We start from the raw sequence: 21,536 nt of genomic DNA, 5'->3' as shown, positions 1-21,536 counted from the left end.
TCTCGGCCACCCTCCATACAGTCCGGACCTCTCTGCCTATGATTACACCATTTTTGGTCCCGTTAAAAGACTCTGAGGGGCAAGCGATTCACCTCGGACTAAGACGCCCAGCTGTACGTGCGGAGCTGGTTAACATCGCAGCCCCGGGAATTTTATGAGACAGCCATTCACCGCCTTCCGTCACAGTGGGACAAGTGTCTCAACAGCCAGGCTCAATACTTCTAACATACAGGTACTAGTTTCTGTAATTATGCCTCAGGCTCGTTTATTTTTGAACGCCCCTCATAGTACAAACCAATGACAATCTCTACGATTATCTGCACGTAGTTATGATAATTGTCGATTACATTCCCTCCTTCCCCACGCTTCCATTGAAGAAGAAATTCACACATCCGCATACACTCTGTGGGTAAACCTCTGATAGTGCCAATGAAAGATTGTGTCAGGTTTGGTGCCGTGCTCAGACGGGCTGATAGTTAAGGCGGCTGCTACTCAAATCGGCTTCGGGTATCGCACAAGTTTTCGACTGTCACTAGGTTTTGATAACATTGTAGACTCAGCATATCTGAACGATTTGCCCTTGTAGACCATTTGAAGCCGTTGCACTTTCTTTGACCTCATCCTCATTTATACACTCATTTAATTGATTCCCTTTGAAGTTCCTCGGGTATCCCTGAGCTCTTTGTTACGCCTTCTTGGGGGCTAACCAGGTCTTACTTTCTCTTCCGTTGAATGTTAGCCATTCCGTATAACGTAACAAGTTCCATGAATCAAAAATTCGTAGTACCAATTGCGTAAATGTGAAAACACTACGATCTTCCAACGATAGCCTTTGGCGGCTTGGACACTGACGTCTGGCTGTCTAATTACTGATGATGATGACCTTATAGTTGGTCCGTGATTGGTCGAGCTATGTCATTGTAACATTGTTCTAGCAGAGCTCGTGCCCATGTTGTGATCCTAGTGATCAGCTTTGCTGATTCCCCCCCATTCTCTTCGATAGTACGGTTCCATCCATACCTCAGATTAAAGTCGCTTTTGCGCTGAAAGTTGCTGTACCACATTCTCATTTCCGCAGCGTTTTTGATGACAGAGTCTCAGGTCATCTTGTCCACGTTAACCGAGACAGTGGCTATAATCTTGGATTCTAGTCTCTTACAAGTCTTCTGATTTGACGCCACGTCGGCATGTATCGTTTTCGTCGTTTATTTGTTTGCTGAGGTTTTCATCTGTCTGCTTGACGCAGTGGACCTCTTTGCGGACTGTCTTACGCCCGGTCTCAGGTGCTCACTTTGAATCAAAGAGGGTACCTCCACTTCAACAGATACTTTAGCTAGGGATTTGACAGCGGAGTTTGTCAAAAATGCTGTAGACGTACTAAAGGGAACAACAAAATGGAGCAAACAAGTCAGAAAATACACTCATTCTCATAAATTAAGGATAATTCTGATACATGGTGAAACAAAGCTCTGGTGGGCGGTTTGCGGGTTTAAATCAGCTCGGGGTATGACCATGCGGTGCATTTGACCTGCGGTCGTCGCACGGTGGCGCTGGCACCAGCTCATATACGCAGAGGTGTGTTGGCGCATGTCAGAGTATGGGGCAGCGAGTAACTGTGCAGACGTTTTCAGACGTGCTAATGGTGAATGTGTGTTGAAAATAGCTCAAAGAACACATACTGATGACGTTATGAGGGTAGAATGGTAAGGCGACTGGCGGCTGGTCAAACACAGCAATTCATAGCACGGGCCCTCTGTGTGCCACAAAGTGTGATCTCAGGATCATGGCAACGATTCCAGCAGACAGGAAACGTATCCAGGCGCTACAGTACGGGACGTCCACAGAATACAACACCACAAGAAGACCGATATCTCACCATCAGTGCCTACCGATGGCCACGGAGTACTGCAGGTAGCCTTGCTCGGGACCTTACCGCAGCCACTGGAACAGTTGTCTCCAGACACACAGTCTACAGACGACTGAACAGATATGGTTTATTCGCCCAGAGACCTGCAAGGTGCATTCCACTGACCCTTGGCCACAGGAGAGCCTGGAAAGCCTGGTGTCAAGAACATTGAAACAGTGGTCCCAGGTTATGTTCACCTACAAGTCCAGGTATAGTCTGAAATGTGATATTCTCGCCGGGTTTTCATCTGGCGTGAACCAGGAACCAGATCGGCCGTGACCTCCTCAAAAAAGTCGTCCTGCCATTTCCTTTAAGCAGTTTGGAAACACTATGGAGAACCTAAATGTAGGTGACCAGACAGGGATGTGTTCCGCAGCCCTCCTGAATACGAGTCCAGTTACGAAATTACATTTCTACATCTACATCTATACTCCGCAAGCCACGCCAAGCTGTGTGGCGGAGGGTACTTGTGTACCCGTGCCGCTTTTCCTGTTACAGTCGTCGCGAGTGGTTCGCGGGAAGAACGCCTCCTGATAAGCTTCCGTGTAGGCTAGAATCTCTCCAGTTTCATCTTCATGGACTTTTCGCGAAATGTAAGTAGGAGGAAGTTATATATTGCTCGACTCTTCTAGAAACGTACACTCTCGGAACTTCAACAGTAGGCCACACCAAGAACGCGTTTTTTGCAGCATTGTTTAGTAAGCTACTTCCTTTGTTGATGGACTACATTCCTTGAGAATTCTTTCGGTAAATTTCAGTCTGACATGTGGATCTTCACGTGATTAATTTTATATGTTCGTTCCACAGCAAACCGGCGCGTACGCTTGTCGCTTATTCCTGGATATTTTATGGAAGTAACTGCCTCCAGTGATTGTTCTGCAATCGCGTAATCGTACAGTAAAGGGCCTTTCTGTCTATGTATTCGTTATATGTTACATTTGTTTATGTTGAGGAACAACTGATACTCCCTGCACCAAAAGTTGATCGTCTGCAGCTTGATTTTGTTAGTGATTAAGTTATAGATTAAAACAGAGAAAACCTTGCCTCCCGAGTCTTCTTGCGTCCCCGAGACGAATGTGAGACGGAAATTCTGTATCATTATTCACCTTGTACAGGAGAAATTTTCGGCCAGGTTAATTTGTAATGCAACGCCTTCAAACCTATTATTGGCAGTCAGCAATGCCTCACCGTTAGAGAGACTCGCTACTTCGAAGGGGGACGCCAGGAGGGCAGGGGTACCTTCCTGTGAGACAGCCGCTGGTCAGAACCAGCCGGGTACTGGTAACGCAACAGATGTGGAGAGTTCCCTCAGCATTCGGCTGTAAGACGGAGGTAGCTTTTTGTAGTTACGGCCGTTTAGGGTGACATCAGAAAATAGGGCGTACTCTGAGAGTCTGCCGTTTTCCTTCTGGGAACGATTTTTTAAACAGGACCGAACAGGGTCATCCAGTCTTACTTTTTTCTGTGGTGTCCTGGATCAGTCATCATGTAGCGTCCGCCTAGTCAGTGTCCATCACAGAGGACCTGTGGCATGTTGGCAGAAGTCTGGCTCGAAGGCCTCATGCACTTTCAGCAGTGAGATCCTTTGAAGATCGGGTGTGACGTTTACTATTCTCGAGACGTAAATGATCTGTGTTTTTCACGCAGCGAGAAGACAGCTGCCGGCCGCCTTCTGTACAACAGTAAGATGCCACGGCTTACAGGGCAGGTGACACACCATGTGCTCACTGTTGCTCCCCAACGGTAGCTTTTCTCTCTCTTGCTTGTCTCAACCCTATAGTGGTTATTGGTTTCGTTCAAATGGCTCTGAGCACTATGGGGCTTAACATCTATGGTCATCAGTCCCCTAGAACTTAGAACTAGTTAAACCTAACTAACCTAAGGACATCACACAACACCCAGTCATCACGAGGCAGAGAAAATACCTGACCCCGCTGGAAATCGAACCCGGGCGCAGGAAGCGAGAACGCTACCACACGACCACGAGCTGCGGACGGCTATTGGTTTCCTTAATATTATCTTATAACTCTTATTTATAATGGACGCTCGATCACATGTGAAACCTGATACTGAGAACTACTGCACTCTTTCCTCCAAATTTCAGCCCCGTATTCGTTTTCCTGTTTCCTTGTAAATCTTTCACGCACAATAAATTTCAATTATTGCAAATTTGGACACCTTCGACTTTTATGATTCGGATCCGGTCTTTCATCTATATAACCTTCAACTAACCGATGTTCAAACTCATTGCTCGATTCACGCCTGTAAGTAAGGTCGAGTCAGATAACTCCAAGACCACACAGTACAGCGTCACCTTCTTTCACTTCCACTTGTTAATGGAAGTGGTGGACTGGCAAACTGTGGCACCACACAGTGTCTTACGCCGCTCCACCTCTCTCTTGGTCTGAATCTGCAGTACGTTAGTGGCGAGTATCTAGGTAGGTTAGCTGCCGGAGACTGCAGCTGCTAGAGTTCTGCAGACTACCAACAAAGGCGGAGGCAAGAAATCCATCTGCGAGGGAGAGCTAGAGACTTTACGACTGCCACGCGCTAGTCCTCCGTTCGAGCCCCGGCAGCTGCACCTATTCGCGGAACTCGTCAGCGGGCGCGTGCTCCAGTAACGAGGTGCGGCCGTTCAGTCCAGTCACAGGACGGGCGGCGGCGATGGCTGCTGGAAGCAGGCAGATGTCTCTGCACAGAGCAAAGCGGCACACTCCAGCCAGACATCTGCCGGCCGCGCAGCGCCGCTCGCATTGGGTTAATTAAAAGAGATGCCCCGCCCGATACTGGCGGCGACCGCGCATGCGCAGTACTTCAGCAGCGGAGCTTCCGGTCTCCCGTGTCAAGACCCGGCTGTGAACGCCACGGCTCCGCGATTCTGTCGGGTAGTTCCCAACTGCGATCTTTCGCCAAGAAAAAGTCGTCTCCCAAGGTGCTGATCAGCCGTACACCATCTATACTGACATGACTAAAGCCACGGGGTACGTCCCTACATCATGGCGGACCTTCTTTTGCCGGCTTAGTGCAGCAACTCATCGTGGCGTGGACTCAACAAGTAGCTGGAAGTTTCCTACAGAAATACTGAGGCATGTTGTCTCTATAGCTGTCCATAATTGCGAAAGAGTTGGCGGTGCAGGATTTGTGCATCAGTGACCTCTCGAGTATGTGCCATAAATTTTCGATGGGATCCACGTGTGGCAAAACATTCGCTCGAACTGTCCAAAATCTTCTTCAAACCAATCTCGAACAATTGTGACCCGGTGTCATCCATAAAAATTGCACCGTCGTTTGAGAACTTGAAGTACATGAATAGCTGAAGTGGTCTTCAAGTAGCTGAACATAATCATTTCCAATCACTGATCGGTTCAGTACCAGAGGATCCAGTCCGTTCCAGTAAACATAGTTACACCTTTATGGAGCCACTACCAGGTTGCACAGTCGCTTGTTGACAAGCTGAGGACTTCGTGGGGTCTGCGCCAAACTCGACCCATAAATGGTTCAAATGGCTCTGAGCACTATGGGACTCAACTGCTGAGGTCATTAGTCCCCTAGAACTTAGAACTAGTTAAACCTAACTAACCTAAGGACATCACAAACATCCATGCCCGAGGCAGGATTCGAACCTGCGACCGTAGCGGTCCTGCGGTTCCAGACTGCAGCGCCTTTAACCGCACGGCCACTTCGGCCGACCACTCGACCCATACCATCGGCTCTTACCAACTGAAATCGGAATTCACCTGACCAGGTCACGATTTTCCAGTCGTCTAGGATCCACACCGATATGGCCACGAGCCCAGAAGAGGCTCTGCAGGCGAAGTCGTGGTGTTAGCAAAGGCACACGCGTCGGTCGTCTGCTGCCATAGCTCTTTAACGCCAAATTTCACCGTACTGTCCTAACGGATACATTCGTCGTACGTCCCACACTGATTTCTGCAGTTATTTCATGCACTGTTGCTTGTCTGTCTATACTGACAACTCCACGCAAACGCAGTAGCTATCGGTCGTTAGGTGAACCGTCGGCCACTGTGTTATCCGTGCTGAGAAGTAATGCCTGAAATGTGGTATTCTCGGCACACTCTCGACACGGTGGATACCGAAATATTGAACTTCCTAACCATTTCCGCAATGGACTGTCCCATGTGTTCAGCTCCAACTTCCATTCCGCGTTCAAAGTCTGACAATTCCCGTCGTGCGGGCACAGTCACGTCGGAAACCTGTTCACGTGAATCGTCTGAGTACAAATGACAGCTCCACCAATGCAGTGCTCTTTTACACCTTCCGTGCGCGATACTACCGACATCCATCTATGTGCATATTGCTATCCCATGACTTTGTCTCCTCAGTGTAAACTTCTCGTAAAAATTTTATGGGCTGCAGACCGCGTCAAGGGGTGAAGTTATACAGCAACGCTTCACCTTCTGTTTCAAGTGACCTTCAGAAGTCGGCTCTTACTAACCCCAACCTCAATAAATCAACTTTTTCGATAAATCGAACTCGTTAACCCGCCCCCTTGTAAAACCTCAGTACATAGAATCGATTGCCATGAGAAAATGCCCGAAAACACTACGTAAATTGAAGCCAATGGATTTTTAACAGGCCGTTGTGGTCGAGCAGTTCTAGGCGCTTCAGTCCGGAACCGCGCTGCTGTTACGGTCGCAGGTTCGAATCCTGCCTCGGTCATGGATGTGTGTGATGTCCTTAGGTTATTTAGGTTTAAGTAGTTCTAGGTCTAGGAGACTGATGACCTCAGACGTTAAGTCCCATTGTGCTTAGATCCATTTGAACCATTCGATATTTAACACTTGTTAATTTAACTGTTTCGTCGGTTGTTTGGATAACTGTTGCGTCAGTCGGCTCCTTACGTCACTCCTTTGTTTTCTAAACAGGGCATAACCTGCTACCGAACGTTAATAAATTGTAAAAATGGTTTCAAAGAAGCACAAGTATTCGATTCTCAAAACGTTTCGGATTCCGTCACCCACGCTGTTGACAGTTCTGAAGCAGAAATATCTTACTGCTGAAAGTGCACATACGGAGGGAGGATGCGGATTCAGTAAGATGAGTTCCCGCGTTTTGAAGGATGCTTAAAGAAAGCGCTAAGTCTTTCGCTATTAGTCTACGCACTGAAGCTTTCGCCGCTAATGAGGGTCGCTCAATAACTTTAAAGAAAGACACAACATCGTTTTCGAGAAGATTTGTGGTGAAATTTTCTCTTGGTAAAATTAACTAGGACACCTGCTTGCTAATTAAGATACAGGCGATATCTTAAATACTGGAGTAACGAAATTTTTTCAAATTTGTTTCCAAAGGAACTCTGATTTTACGGACTGGAAATGTCATAAAGAAAAACACAGCAAAGAACGCAGATTCTTGTACTGAACATGGACGGGCCTCAGCGCCTAAAACTTGTTTTGATAGCGAAATTTTCTAATCCCAGATGTTACAATGGCATCAAATCATTTCTTGAGTTTTTTCGGCTCCAGCAGAAAAGGCGTGTATGACAAAAGATTATTGTTCAGTGAGTAGTGGTTGAGACTTGATAAAGACATGAAGATACAGTAGCAAAAAATTCTAGTTTTTCTGGACAAAAGCGCTATTCAAAACAACACACCGCTTGCGAATACCACTACGAAATCACAAACGTTTGACAGGGAAATATTCAGAATTTTAAAACTTTAGCGCAAGTAAGTGTGACGCTGGTGTTGCATAGCTTTGAAAGTGGTCAGATGCCCAACGTAAAGGTTCGGACAACGATATGCAGTGCACAGAAAAATGTTACACCGACGATGATTTCATAGTCTTTCAAGAACTGCGCATGATGCCTAGGGCCTTCTTACTGATTAAAAAGAGAATGCAACATTTGATGACTACGTACATTTTGACGAACGACTGAAATCTGCGGTTCCCTGTCTGACGTTGAAATTACGGCTGTTCTAGGTGGCTAGAATGAAGGCGATGACGAAGAACAAGGAGAGGCAGAGCTGATTCAGTTTGTTATTGTAAGAGTGGTAAAGTCATTACTGCAAACAGTACTGTGCATGTACAAGCTTAGAACGTAAGTAGACGATGGTGTATTTTCGGCTTTGGTTACAATAGTAAACACGCTTCACCAAGCATCCTGTAGGACAGTGAAGCAGAAAAAATTATTTATTCATGTTAATACTGATTGAGCTCAGTGGTTATAGATGTAAACTGCTTGAAGAAACACAGAGACAAGACACTTTTGTGCAGCCACGCAAGAAGTAGGTGTTTGATTTCTTCACGGAACGAAGGAGATAAAGATCACTGAAGTTTCTTGCATATTTTCGAAAATTTGTACGTTTCTTTGGTTTTGAACGTTAAAATAAAAAATTAATAAAACTCGTAAAAAGTACCTACTACATTTTGATTTCTAGTTCTTACTTTTTGCTTCCGTTAGTAAAGGTGTTAGGGAGACTACATTAATATTTCAAGCTTTTTTTTTTGTAATTGATAACCTTACTTAAACTTTTTCTTGATTTCAGCTTTATCAGACTTTCATTAAATTGAAATGTCAATCAACTGAACTTTTCCTGAGGTCGCTGAACTTCGAATTGCCGAGAATCTACTAAATGTACTACTATTGGGGCCAAGTAACTAAGGAGACGCACTGCGCCGCGAGAAGTCTCAGATGTCTTGAGACATGTTAGCTAGTGCCGACGCTACAGCCTGAACAAACACCACAACTACATTTGCGACATTAACAATGCGACAGCGTATCTTGCCATCATCTTTAGGTGATAACCTGAGGAATGAGCGTGTTGCGACTCCATCACCTGTGAGTGTTATAGAAGCACCACACAGTTTTGCCTGTCAGATTTCTACCTTGGCTTAATGATGAATGAGATGGTGGTTTTTATTGATCTGAATGACTGCATGTATCACCGATGTTTGTAATATGCTATAGCCTGAATTGTTTGGTGAGCGTGGAGATGGGTCTTTTGTCTGAAGCATCGAAGTATTATGTCCCTAACTGATGAACCAGTTGGCGAATTTAAGTGGATGCCTACTCATAGAGGTTTTCAGACTACTACTCGATGTAGGTAAAAATGGATGATTCGCCTAGGAGATCACTAGTGTGTGTGTGTGTGTGTGTGTGTGTTTGACGAAGGATCCTGTTCTGCAGCGTTTGTAATTTATTTAGATGCGTGCTTGCTGCCCTTGGACGACACCTTCGAGCCACACAGAATCGTCTTATAGAGTCTTCGATGTGTCTGTGTTGATAGCCTACCCCCCCGCCCCTCCCCCTCCCCCCCACCAATTAAGGAGCGGATGCATTAACAGTAAGCAGTGCAAGCATTACATCGGGCCCTATTTAACTGTTTAGCGAATGTTAGGCGGCTATCCAACTGAAGGCTTAGATAAGGTAGCAGCTCCACCGTAGATATCCATCGGCTACATAAATCTGACGATCTGGAGGAGGGGTTAATTTATTTGTGAACGTTACTGCAATGCTTTTGTCTGAATTCTTTTTTATATTTTCATTTCCCAGACGTTGCACCAATTGGCGCATGCGTCCAGATGTTCCTGCCGAGTCCTAGCTATAAAGGTAAGTGTGCTGCTGCTTCTATATACTGTGTAAGTAGGCTGTTTTGGTTTTTATGTTGGTAACGTCACCTAGTGCTCTGTATGAAAATCACTGGCTGTGCTGTGTGCAGTCTGTGGCTGGTTGGCATTGTTGGAATATTCGCCATTGTAGTGTTGGGCAGCTGGATGTGAACAGCGCGTAGCGTTGCGCAGTTGGAGGTGAGCCGCCAGCAGTGGTGGATGTGGGGAGAGAAATGGCGGAGTTTTGAGAGCGGATGATCTGGACGTGTGTCCATCAGAGACAGTAAATTTGTAAGACTGAATGTCATGAACTGATATATAATGACTTTTGTACACTATTAACGTAAATACATTGTTTGTTCTCTATCAAAATCTTTCATTTGCTGACTGTGCCTATCAGTAGTTAGTGCCTTCAGTAGTTAGAATCTTTTATTTAGCTGGCAGTATTGGCGCTCGCTGTATTGCAGTAGTCCGAGTAACGAAGATTTTGTGAGGTAAGTGATTCATGAAAGGTATAGGTTATTGTTAGTCAAGGCCATTCTTTTGTAGGGATTATTAAAAGTCAGATTGAGTAAAGAGCGAAATGTCTGAGTACGTTCAGTTTTGCTCAGCTGTTTGAAAATCAAATAACTTAACAGGTTTATCAGCACAGTCATTCATAAATTTTTCTAAGGGGACGTTTCAACTGCTGTGTTATCTTTATACATTGCAAATTTCATTAATTGCCAACAAAAAATTTGCGGCATCTAACAGAACACTGCAGCCTCACTGAGAACGCTTCACTCCTGCTGATAACGAGTCCTGGAGTGTCTAACGGGACAGTTTATAAATTAAGCCCTTATACCAGCCTCTGTCGAATATTTTAACGGTGTCGAGAAAGACTCATCCTGTGCTGTTTTTCGCATCACTCACCCTGTAAATGTTTTCAACCGGACATAGGAATTTGTGGGTAGTGTTGTGCTCTGCAGTGGCGCACTAAAGGCGGGCGGATTGGGCAGCCCGCCCCGGGCCTCGAGATTTGGAGGCCATTCAGCGCCAGACAGTTTTAATCAAATCCCAAGCAAGACCAAAGTACGTGCAGTAAATCACAAGGAGTTTGGAGCTCGAGGCTCCATACTTGTACAAAGTATGAACATGCAGGGTGGCGCACGAAATGTGTTACCATTTTGTTTTTGAATATAAACTATATTGTCAATACAATCTGAAAGGAATATATACTACAATGAAGAGCCGTCCATGGAGATTTGTTCTAACTCAGCACATGCTCAATATGTCCACCATTTTGTTTCCTAACTTCCTTCAAACGAACACTGAAGTTAGTGATTACCCTACGGCACATGTCTTACGTAATTTCACTGCAAGCTTGAAGAATAAGTCTTCTGAGCTCCATTAAATCACGTGGACGTTTCGGGAAAATTTTTTCCTTTAGGTACCCCTAAAGAAAAAAGTCACATGTATTGAGGTCTGAACTATTGGGGGGCCAATTTTGTCCGTCATTGAAGCGATCTGGAAACCTGAGTGAAATAATCGGCATGTCGAAATGCTCGTGTAAAAACTCCAACACAGTGTTTGCAGTATGTGGCCTTGCTCCATCTTGCATGAACCACTGCGTGTTGAAGGGCAAGTCAGTAGCAAGAAGCTGTGGAATGAAGCTATTGCGAAGCATGGTCAAATAACGCTCGCTGTTCACAGTTTCTTCAAAGAAAAAGGCTCCAGTAAGTCCGTGACTGGAAACTGCTACCCACGCTGTACTCCTCGGAGCATAATGTTGTCGTTCATGAAGCACTTGTGGGTCTTCAGTGCCCCAAAAGCGTACATTTTGTTTGTTAACCACACCGTCTAAATGAAAACGCGCCTCGTCTGAAAACCAAACGTTGTTGAGAGTTTCTTCCCTATCCTCCGCCCACTGAGCAAACAGTAGTCTCTGCTGCTTGTGTTCTTCAGTGAGCTTCTGTGCACAGGTCATCTTGTATGGGTACATATGGAGGTCACTTTTAAGAATGCGTTGAACGGAGCGTCTGGATATTCCCAGTTGCACTGCTGCCTTTCTACACGATTTCCCGGGTCTTCTCTGTACAGCAACTCGTACCGCTTCAATATTCTCCAGCGAACAAACAAGCTTAGGCCGAGGTCGCTTCGCTTCCAATACCGTTCCTTCCTGTACAAATTTATCGTATAACCTGTGGATGGTCATCTTGCAAGGGACCCATCGTGTGTTAAAATGTTGTCGAAAACGCCTCTGAGTCACAACAAGGCTTTTCGTTTCATGAAAAACTAACACAATTGCCGATCGTTGCTGTGTCGTCAGTCTTCCATTGCCAGCCATTGCTGCTTACTAGTCTCCTAGCGGCAATATCGTGAATTACACGTCATTTCGTAACTTATTTGTTTTTCCAAGCTCTGTTGGCACTGTTGTAGAAATCCCAGCGGGATATCTAATGTGCGTCGTAAATTGTGAAAGAAACAATCGGTAACACATTTCGTGCGCCACCCTGTAGGTACCAGTTTATCTGTTATTAGACTGTGGCAATTATCAATGAGCGTATTCACAAATTTTAGATCTTTTGTAATACGTTGCATGAAACTTTATAACTGTTGTATGCTAGACGCAATTATTCTGCATGAAACGATTTCTGATACCTAAAACAGTCCTAAAGCTCTGGGCAGTCTGTAATCACAGTGTATAAGCGACGTTTTTATAGTCAATAACAGGTGTAAAGTTTGCTGTATTCCAGCGGCAAGGAAGTGTGTCAAAGTTAAGTAAATCTCTTGTTCATTTATGTAATAAAGTGAACTAATATTTCATGTGTTCTGATTTGATGTGCTGCCTCACCGAGCAACCAAAGAACCGGCAGTTGTGGCTGAATGAAAGTAGTTTGTCTTGGTCACAACAAGTCATATACACGGTAATGATCCAGAGTGGTATCATTAACTATAAACTGAAAGATCATGTAGGCTATTCGTCTGGCAGAAACGTCCAAATTGTCATCGGTTCCACATGGAAGCCTACGATAACTTTTATTTCTTGCAGCACAGACTCCTTATCAAACACGTAAATTTGTACCAAATTTTCCAGTGCAACAGCCAGAGCGTCCTCGGAAGGCCCAAGCATAGATTTTGTTTCAATAATTTGGAACATTTTGGTGATTTCCTATATGGCCGGGTATCGTTGTGACAATTCTTGTATAAACTAGTCTATGCATTCAAATTTTGATCGGTGAACTACTTCTAGACTCGATAATGTAACATCATGAGCTAGTTCACTTGACATGTTTTATTTACCCTCCTTCTTCGTTCGTCGGTCAATGTTATTGTGCATATCATTACATTTTTCAGTGTCAAAAGTAACGACATTGTCTATAATTGTAGTTCGTTTGGTCACTAAAGGCTCATTCAGGGTTTTTAATTTGGTGAGGCCTTTATCCGAAGTCATTTTTGCTCGCTGTAGATATTGTTGAACTCAATTTACTTCCTCCAATTTACTTTCTCTCACCGTCTGCCAAAAACTGAAATAAAAAATGCGAAATCACATAAATCTGGAAGAAGTGAGCTTGCTGTATATCTAGTATTAATGTTTGCTTATCTTCCAAAGTGCTCACAGTTGTTTCCACATTTTCTTTTATAACTATATGAATTGTAATGAGAACTTCAACGGGTATCAGACACCCGTTACAAATTTTTTCCTCTTTTTTCTACAAGTAATTTCGACTTTTATGTAGAACACGTGAAGAATGAATAGTTTATAACTTCTTTATAGTCTAGAAACAGGTGCGTTAGAGGGAACACTTGAGAAAGCATCAGCTCTAGAACGATTTAAGAAATTATTAGCTCAGCGACTGAACACAGATTTTGGACTGACTTCTTGAATTATTATGTGTACTCCTCTAGGTACACCTGATAATGACAAAGTATTGTCGTAACCATGAACCCTGAACAACGCAGTGTCCGTCCAACTTTTTCAAGCTGATGTTGAATATCTTTTGACATATCCTGTGAAGTCTTTACTGACATAAAAAAGTGGAACCTAAGAAGGTTTCTCGAACTTCCACAATGTTGTCTCCCACATGTATCTAATTACATGACTTATTTAGTCTGTTCTGTATTCACCGGAAGTGCAGCCAAAAATTATTCCGCAATTTGTAGCCTTTTTCATGTCTGCAATTATTTTTTCCTTACATTTTCACGTAGAATAAAAATAAATTCATTTTGTATCCCTTTTGAGGAATAAGAAGGTTCTCTCTTTGGTCCAACAGTGAACTTCTCAAATTTTGAACAATGCTCTTTCGATACTGGATCATATTTTGCCATCAACTGTTTTCCGATGAAGCAATAGGCGATGTAAAATGCTTCTCCATTTCTTCGTCTCATCATTAACAATCCTCGATTAACTTTGGCAATGGTCTCATTAAGTTTCAAGCCCATCTAGTTTTCCGTGTTTCTAAATGTGATGGATTTTCAGGCGATGAGTCACGCTTTGACATCTTCGGATTCAACTATCAAAAGTGATAGAGGACAGAAATGAATTATTTTTTGCTGGTATCGCCCTTAGAGGCAAATAATCGGTAGAAGAAAACGGTACATTTTCTTTGTTACTGGTGAATATAGCATCCATTTCCTTAAATATTTAGTCTCGTTCAAATGTGGGTGAAACCAAGACGAAGTTAAACAACGATGTGTTCCTTTATTGTGTTCAGCTGTTCTTTCTATAGATCCAAAAGGTCTCTCCTTGTTCTGATACATTCCATTCTTCTTATCAGTTATCGCATTTCTGATATGCTCTGGACCAGGTATTTAATGAAGAGGAATCGAAGTTAGATGCATCAGAAGTATGTTCATTCGCAGTAATTTTCTTATCAATACTCTCTCTGTCATCTTTTTCTTCACTGTCATTTACGGTACAATCTTCATTGAAATCATATGCGGTAAGCTTTTCACCTGTGTTTGTAGTCTCAACATCAGTAAATCTGTACGCCGGGGGAAGATTCCTTCGCCATCTTTACTTCCTCCGTGAGCGGAGGTATTTGGATAAATATCCCGCGAGTGCTTCAGCCTCTTCAGTCTTTGCTTTTCTTGGCTTTTTTCTGAAAACCAGATACGTGAATCGCAAGATTATTTTGATGAAAGATATTGGTCTACACGTTCATTAATGGTAATTTTTTTCTTTCTGTGTAGCCTGTAGGCTCGTGGTAGAGAGTAAATAGGTGCCATCATGATCATAAAAACATGACCATTTTCAAATGGACGTTGTGTATAGCGTTTATAGTGCGGCTGATCGTAAAAGCAATTTTTGCATGAATGGAAGGATTATTTTTATTTTACTGTTTGATAAATCATTATTTGTTAAACATCATGGTTCTACAATTTGTAACACATTTCGATGTTACAACAAGCGATGTGTGCTGTAAAACAGTGTAAAGTAAGAATCTAATGTTTGCAAAGGATTATAGTTCTTTTAAGTGTTCAGGTATTTCTGATCCTGACAGTATACACTAGAAAATTTCGAGATAATAATAACCTAATCAGAAATGCAGGTTCTAACCTTTTTGGGCTATACTTAGATGTCAGATAATACAGTCACTGTTCAAACGCTCTTAACACGCCTCAACAAAAATAATAGAAAAAAATTACATTAGTTAAGTAGTATATCTAATCGATCTTAAGAAAAATGCAATGAAATGAAATTAACACGAAACCTAAGATATTCTAGAGGCGCATCGGCGAACAAACTGCTTGGGTTTTCAGCGGTCTGACGGGTATTCCCCAAGAGTTTAAAATGGAAGTGGAAGGGAAGTTACGCAGCGGCTGCAATTTTCATTTGGTCTCCTAACAAGTTACGACATAATTTTACGACAATAAGATTCAGTCTGATTGTCCTCGTTTCTATTCTTTAATAGATATGTTATCTCGTTTACGAAAGAAATCGTCACATAATTTCGGATCCATTATGTGTGTTTCGCGTCGAAGCTGCCATAGAGTGACCGGGGTGCACGTCTTTAAGGCGCTGACTGCTACTAGATAAAGATTTATGTAATACTGGTTTACTCAGCAGAGTGAAAGATACAAAACAGTTTTCTATTGTTAGTTCTGGCGTATAACGCGTGCATGACTCTAGTGTTGACCTTGATGTCAACAGTTGGTAAAGGACTTTACTTAAAACGACATGACTCTACACTACGTGATCAAAAGTATACGGACACTCCCAAAAACATACGTTTGTCGTATTAGGTGCATTTTGCTCCCACCTACTGCCAGGTACTCCATATCAGCGACCTCAGTAGTCACTAGACATCGTGAGACAGCAGAATGGGGCGCTCCGCGGACCTCACGGACTTCGAACGTGGTCAGGTGATTGGGTGTCACATGTGTCTTACGTCTGTACGCGAGATTTCCACACTCCTAAACATCCATAGGTCCATTGTTCCCGATGTGATAATGAAATGGAAACGTGAAGGGACACATACAGCACAGGCCGACATCGTCTGTTGACTGAGACCGCCGACAGTTGAAGAGGGTCTTAATGTGTAATAGGCAGACATCTGTCCACACCACCAGACAGGAATTACAAACTGCATCAGGATCCACTGCAAGTACTGTGGAAGTTAGGCGAGAGGTGAGAAAACTTGGGTTTCATGGTCGAGCGGCTGCTCATAAGCCACACCTCACGCAGGTAAATGCCAAACGACGCCTTGCTTGGTGTAAGGAGCGTAAAAATTGGACGACTAAACAGTAGAAAGAAGTTGTGTGGAGTGACGAATCACGGTACACAATGTACCGATCCGATGGCGGGGTGTGAGTATGGCGAGTGCCCGGTGAACATCATCTACCAGCATGTTTAGTGCCAACAGTAAAATTCTGAGGCGGTGGTGTTATATTGTCGTCAAGTTTTTCATGGAGGGGGCTTGCAGCCTCTGTTGTTTTGCGTGGCACTACCACAGCACAGGCCTACATTAGTGTTTTAAGCACCTTCTTGCGTACCACTGTTGAAGAGCAATTCGGGGATGACGATTGAATCTTTCAACACGATCGAGCACCGGTTCATAATGCAAGGCCTTTGGCGGAGTGGTTACACGACAATAACATTCCTGTAATGGACTGATCTGGACAGAGACCTGATCTGAATCTTATAGAACACGTTTGGGCTGTTTTGGAACGCCGACTTCGTGCCAGGCCTCACCGACCGACATCGATGCCTCTCCTCAGTGCAGCACTCCGTGAAGAATGGGCTGCCATTCTCCAAGAAACATTCCAGCACCTGATTGAATGTATGCCTGCGAGAGTGGAAGCTGTCATCAAGACTAAGGGTGGGCCAAAATCATATTGAATTCCAGCATTACCGATGGTGGGCGCTACGAACTTGTAAGTCACTTTCAACCAGGTGTCCGGATACTTTTGATCAAACAGTGTAGTTCATCTTGTTGAATTTTCATATTTATGAAATAAGCTATATAATAGTTATGTATAACCACTGACAGAGTAATTTTTAAATGTAAGGCTTTAGTGAAAAGAATTAATAAATCGCTGGTAAGCTCTTCACTCCACTTACGCGCGTATATTTAAACGGTACTTATAGTATATATGTATAGTGCATCAAGAAATTTACGACGAGCTTGCACCAAGAAATAAAAGGTATCGTAGGCATCTACGTGCAACCGATACGAATGTGGATGTTTCTGCTAGATGGACAGCCCACAAAGTCTTTCAATTTATAATTAAATGGTACCACCCTAACTCATTATCGTGTATATCAGCCTTTGTGACCAGGCGAAAGTATCTCCATCCAGCCTCAACTGTAGGTTCTTTGACTGCTGGGTGAGGCGGCACATTAAACTACAACACATGAAATATTCGTTCACTTAATTACATAAATGAGTAAAAGATGATTTACTTAACTTTGACACAATTCTCTGCCACAAGAATACTTGATAATATACTCGTGTTATTGACTATTGAAGCATTTCTTGAGGCACAGATTAACAAACTGTTCTCCTGCAGCACAATGTTCCACATTTAAATGAACAAGTCCACCAGAAACTTTAACCATCACGTTGGTCGAAGCTGGGTTCAGCTGAAGTGGTCTTCAGGTGAGGTCACAATCTGTGGCAGAGCCCTTGGTAGCTTAGCGCTATAACGACCACAGTGTGAGGGCGCTGTTACGTTGAGAGGGCGGTTTTCAGGATCATCTCCCATGTGTCACTGCCTATTCCAGCGAGCCCTAGCTAATGTCTGTGATACTGATTACCATTGCCAGCATGGGTGTGGCAACGCCGTCTTTGTGAGATGAACCGTCACTTATGATCCAGTACTTCTTGACCATCTGTGTTTCAGTCGCATCATCCAGACAGAGTTTTTCCTGAACAGAAACTAATAAAAAATTATCTTCTCTCTATGATGAATTGACAACGACTAGCCAGTCTATCGACTTTGTCAATCGAAAGAAAAATTTCAAGTGAATATAATTTGAACGACCTTATTGAGAATTTCAGCAAAATAATGGCACGAAAACATGAACATTAATAATATCATTAATAACTACCATGTCGTGTTGAGGTTACGAAACTAACTGATATTTTAACTGTAGGAGCTCTGTTTCCAGACATATACAATAAACGATAACTTTCTTATTGTATTCTTTATTACATTTTTCACTTTACCTGGTAGCTGCTGCGCTAAATGCTGATCCGTATTCTAACTTTCCGACTTGTACATTTTATATATTAACGTGTGTATATTATTTAGAGTACCCATATTATAAATACTTGACTTTTTTTCAGCTACTACATCTGTATTATTGATTTTTTACAAAACGTACTCTACTAATACATTAATTTCTAAGGCCTCTTTTTAGTTTCGCCGTCCCAGGCCTCCGACGGGTTTAGTCCGCAGCTAGTGCTCTGTAAGGAAGCCAAATTGCTGATCAGTGATTTTGTTGTTATCTTGCAAGACATTGGCGAGGGCTCTGTGGATAAAAAAACTCCAGTACGACACTTCCACAGCAGATTGGTAGTATGGCACAGGGGTTCTGATTGGGAAGTTTGGGAGGGGTTACCAATTTCAGCATTTGCTGAAACCGAGAAGAATCTTGAATACTTGACGAAACCGAGATACAGCAGATATTTTTAGTTTATTTACGTCCATCCCAGACAAATATTGTGAAAGAGTGGTATACGTATCAGTACGGCGCTGTTGATCACCGTTGTACTGGTACGTGATTTTTTAATTTGTTTTTCGTTCAGTACTACTATAGACAGAGTAAGCTTTTCAAGTTTTGACCCATTGAAGAGAAATGTTCTCTTCATCCTACATTCCAGGTGAGCCGGTGGTGCAACAGGGTTTTTGGGAGGGTATTTTCAGTCCCAGAATTTGCCTTGCAAACTAGGGAAACTTCAGAAAACCTGAAAGGTGGCTACACTGAGCCACTGCGCCAGAGATTGCGCCAAAGAGTATTATTAAGCCGCCTCCACAGTGCTTGGGGAGAGCTCGTAGTAGTCAGTGCCTGTCGAGGACTCGGGGTAGTCGGTGCTGAGATGTCGTAGTGAAGAGTGTTTGTTGAGATGTGCTAGTAGGCGGTGCTTGCTGAGATGTGATACTGAAGAGTCTTGTTGAGATGTGGTAGTAGAGAGTCGGTGTGGAGATATATTGTAAGGATTAGAGTGATTTTCATCAATATAAATGAGGTAACAAACTCCGTTTCTTTTTTTTTCATTATTTCAATGTCCTGAATAATGCGTCATTACAGGTTCAGTCAACAAAGCATCTGGCTTGTGTTCTTGTATTAGAGTGTAATTCTGGTTTTCTTACGCAATTATAGTATTTCTATTTTTTAATTACTGCAGTATAAATGATATTTAAAATTTCTTGTCTTGTTGAAGAAGAACCGTGCCAGATGTGTACGTTGAGTCACACTCCCACACACAGAACAATTACACTTGTGCTTTGGGTTCGTAGGTTTTATAGTTGCTGGGGACTTAATTAATTAATTGTGTTAACGAAAATTTTCATTTCATTCTTTGTTGTTGTTCTATGCAGTCAGATTGCGGACAAATACTAGTCAGGGATAACCGATTACGAGACACAGCGTAATCGGACATACAGCTACCAAAAACTAAAAATATTTGCATTTTATTTAATTAAGCCCCCATGCAAACCTTGTTCGGAATCAGGTTCTTAAAAGTATTTTCTGTTGATTTTTGAATCGTTGTGCACAAGACCAAACTATGAGTACCTAATGTGTGTATGTGTATTTGTTCCTCAAAGTTACAACTGCCATGTTATAAATGAATTTAATGGCTGAAAATGCGAGTTTTATCAATCAAAACATCATAATACGCATCAGAACACGGACAATCTGTCGACACTGCAACTTTCTCAAACTCTAAGATACGTTTTGGACACCAAGAAACTCTTCTTTAGAAATTGCCACTGATACCAAAAGTCCCGATCGTGTGAAACTCGGCTTGCTGTGTTTGTCCACGACATCAAGAGAACTGTACCTGGCAGACTCCAGGTCAATAGCGTGTTTCATGACTTCTGCAAACCATTCAGTGTGGTATCACAGAGTCATCACAGAACAAAATTCAAGCGAACGGAATCCTGCAATGCGACTGTGCAGATGACTTCCTAGTTAAGTGAAGTCAGTTAGTTTTTCGTACTGGAAAAAATGCCACTGTCAGAAGTGATATCACGTCTGGCGAACCATAAAATAACGTGTCGTGACTAAAGTAAGTGTAAAAGATTTGCCAGACAACTTTTGTATCACTCAGTGGTTGCTCACGGACGACACAGTTTTACTCAGGGACAGCACAAGGTTAGAAAACTGTTTTGAAATGAACGACTTGAAAACCGAGCGCGCTTGTTGTTAATATTGACAGTTTACCCTAATCATAAACAGATAGAAAGTAAAATACTTAAGAACACGGAAAGGTTTTATATCGTTTGCCTATTTGCTATCAAGTACGCCGGATTTCTTGTTACTATTACTTTCTTGGAGATGTGGTCCGTCTACGCAACTAAATAAATTGCCGATATCTACGATTGTCTCGAAGGAATAGTATAAGCTGGAACGATCACATAGATGCAATCGTGGGGATTGGAACTGACATACCGAGAGTTTTCCGACGAATCCCAAAGAAGATTAATTCACTCATGACGATTCCTACAGAAGACTAGTTAACAAACGTCGAATCCTAAGGGAGAGTAATTCACCAATGACAAATTCTAAGTAAGAGCAACCTACCGACTAATCCTAAGGAAGGGTAATTACCCTATGAAGAACCCGAGGGGAGAATAATTAACCCACTACTAATGTTAAGGAAATCATCTATGACGAACCCTAGGGAGGAGTAGTTGACTCGTGACGAATCCTGAGATATTTAAGGAATTCTTGTATTCTACACCGGGAAAAAAATGTGCTGTACTCAAAATATCAGAAGAAATCGAAATTTACGTTAACGAAAAAAAGATGCACGAACACATTGGATCAGGGGTGTCCTAACCGCGGCCAGCGGGTCACGTGAGGCTCAAAGCAAGTATCAAGGCGGCGCAATGAGTGAGCATCTGTCGTACGACCGCTAAAGAACATTCTATGCAATTCCGTTTATGTAAAGTTACAATAAATTGAATATTTTCAATTCGAAACGCCCGCCACACTATGCAATTCTCTCATTGGTCCATCCCGTTGCTAACATTGCCACCCGTGCTATACGTGAACCCCAGTGTCTCATTCTTATAACGGAGCAAACCTTCAGACGCGCCAGTCTGTTATCTTACGGCTACCTCAATTGCAATTCAGAAACTAGAGATTTAGAGACGTATAATGAAATAAATTTATAGAAATACAAAGAAATTCTGTGTTATTTATTTACATTTGTGGAACTGAATCATCGCCAATACCAGGAATTCTTCATTAGTCTGGACGCTGAGTATGGTGATATCGTATATTTTACAGAAGTAAGAGGGCTCAGGTTTTATACCATAATTAATTAAATCAAATCGTTCATGATACCAAAAGCAAAATCGGTGCCAAAACCTGACGGTGCCAACTGCTTGGCAGGTTTAGCATTTTTGA

This window comes from Schistocerca piceifrons, chromosome 8 (assembly GCF_021461385.2).
Source record: "Schistocerca piceifrons isolate TAMUIC-IGC-003096 chromosome 8, iqSchPice1.1, whole genome shotgun sequence".
NCBI classification, from domain to species: Eukaryota; Metazoa; Arthropoda; class Insecta; order Orthoptera; family Acrididae; genus Schistocerca; species Schistocerca piceifrons.
The sequence above is the reverse complement of the archived record's forward strand: the minus strand, read 5'-3'. Positions refer to the sequence as shown.